This window comes from Zonotrichia albicollis, chromosome 3, assembly GCF_047830755.1.
Source record: "Zonotrichia albicollis isolate bZonAlb1 chromosome 3, bZonAlb1.hap1, whole genome shotgun sequence".
Taxonomy (NCBI): domain Eukaryota; kingdom Metazoa; phylum Chordata; class Aves; order Passeriformes; family Passerellidae; genus Zonotrichia; species Zonotrichia albicollis.
In genome coordinates, this window is record NC_133821.1 from 42,232,740 (window position 1) to 42,235,217 (window position 2,478).

Consider the following 2,478-nt stretch of genomic DNA (forward strand, 5'->3'; position numbering starts at 1 on the left):
AGAGACGCTCTCACTGGAGATGGGGGATGAAATCCATTAGCGCTGAGCAGCGTCCCAGCCACTGGTGACCGCAGGCAGACAGGAGGCCAGCAGACAGACAGACAGACCCCAGGGAGGCACGGACAGGGGCGGCTTCCAGCTCCTATGCACAGCACCGGCTGCTGGCTGCTGTCCTGCAGACACCTGTGCCCCCACCCATCACCAGCCTGCAGGACAGGGTCTAACAGTGTCTTCTCTTGTGCAGGCACAAGACCTGGAGCGAGCAAGACACCGTGGGGGGAAGCAGGCTAAGTCTGGGAGAGAGTGAGTGTCCTTTAAAATCCAGCCCTGGCTGCTGCAGGACAGGAGACATTTCGCTCACAGTTCTCTTCTCCATAGAGGCACTTTAGCCCCTCAGGGAGCTCAGCTGCTCTCAAAAGCAATGCAAGTCCTTGGGTTGTGTAATGTCAATAGCAGCATGCTTTTTCAGAGGGGTGACACCTCCTCTATGGTACATGGGAAGGTAATAAATTGCACAGCCAATAACAACTCATTTATTGCCCCAAAAACATGAGCTCTTGCTACAGGGCCAAGTGGCCTTGCTTCATCTTGGCAAAGGTGTTGCATTTGAAGAACTCTCTGCTCCCTAGCGGCTCTCATGTTATCATCTTCACCTCTGTGTGTACAATAACAAACCTCCTAGAAACAGCAAACAGCTACGAAAATAGTCTCTGCTCCCAACTGGAAACAGCTGCGCTTTGCCCAGCCCTGGTACTGGGCCCACCACTGGAAGACCCACAGAGCTGGGCGTTTCTCCCCTGTGTAATTCGGGCAAGGAGAAAAGGCAGCCTCGAGTGGGGCCTGGGGGCTTGCTCTGTTCCCACCCTCTCCATCCCCAAAGCAGTAGCTCAGTGCCAGAACACGCTGCTGCTGTTGGCAGATGGCTGCACTCCCCAGAGCAAAGGGAGAAAGCAAGGGAGGAAAGCAGCCAGCAAAGCCTCTGCCTTACATAAATGAGGCTGGGAGTCCCATGGACATGCTGGTGAGGCTGAAGCTGCCCAGCCCTTTGCGTTTTCTTTCTGAAAACTCACACATGCACTGCAGGCATTGCGATGCCGTCACCTGGAGCCCAGTTTGTACGCTCTGCTCACAGCTAGTTTGTGACAGGCAGAACAAACAGGCAAAGAGCTCTCCCTTCAGTGACGCTTGCTTTCACGCCAAACCTTTCATAAAAGCTGCTTTTTGCCCCCCCTTCTCCCTTGTAGCAATTCCCTGCTTTAACTAAAGCTGTAAAATCCAAAAAGGGGAAAACAAACAAACAGCTGGTTTGGAAAGCAAGAGCAAAAAGGGAGATTTATTCCAGGCAGAGGTTATTGCATCATAAGAGCTAAAGGAATATTTTTAGTGCCTCTTGGGCAATATTAGAGTTTTAGGGCCCGAGGAGCTAGGCAGTATTTGCAGGCACTTAATGTTTCCAGAATCCTTTACACTTGGCACCCATGTCCACCGTTTTCCTTGGAGATTTGCAAGCACTTTGCAACCATACATTAATTAACCCACCAGCCCTCCTCTGCAGTGAGATTTCCCTTTCCCTGTAATGTGCCTGTGCTAGGGACAGGGTAAACTGAGGCACGGCAAGGCCATCAGCCAGCAGCAGAGCTGAGGCCAGGGTGCTGCATGCCATCCAGCTCTCCTTTCTATTGCAAAAGCACCCTTCCCTTTGTAAGCATGATCCACACCGACTGCATTTTCCTCCACTGGATGCTGCCTGCCCCATTCCAGAGGAAGGCATGGGCAGATCAGCTCATAGAGCCTCTGCATTGGCCCTCGGTGCCCCAGAGCAGAGAAACAGAGAGCCAGTATGTCTGAAAGGCAGAGCAGGCAGGCAGGAATGGAATGGCAAACAGATTAGCAGCTGCATCCAACTGCCTGCATGTGTGACAAGGCAGCTGCACAGGGAAAGGGGGAAAAGGGGCATTTTAATTAGTCACATGAAGGGAAACATAGAAGATGCTGAACCTCTGTCAAGTGTCAGCAGGTTATTAATCTATTAGCTAATAAGGGAAAAAAAAACCTACTACAGGCTCCTGGGAATCCAGTTATAACAAGACTGCAGTGATCAAGGGTGCTTTGATAGCCAACAAAGCATCTCAGCCTGTTGCTGAGGTCAGCGAATGGCTCGGGGACTGATCATTTTAGTTTTGCTATTCCCTTGCTGGTCCTGGCTGGCCCTGGAGCAGCATCCTGGCTGAAGAGCTGCTGTCACTCTTTTTGGGGTGGCAGATCTCCAGTCATTGCTTGCAGGACTCCTGACGCTGATCTCTGGGCTCTTGGTGCCCTGCCCTGTATTTTGGGATGAGGTCATGCTCACCTGTTGGCCTGAGCCTTGCTGGGGGAAGGAGCGGGCTGCAGTACCCTCCCGAACTCTATTTGTGGCACAGAGATCCAGCTGGCACATCACTGCTTGCAGGGAGCCACGCAGACCTCCAGCATCCTGTC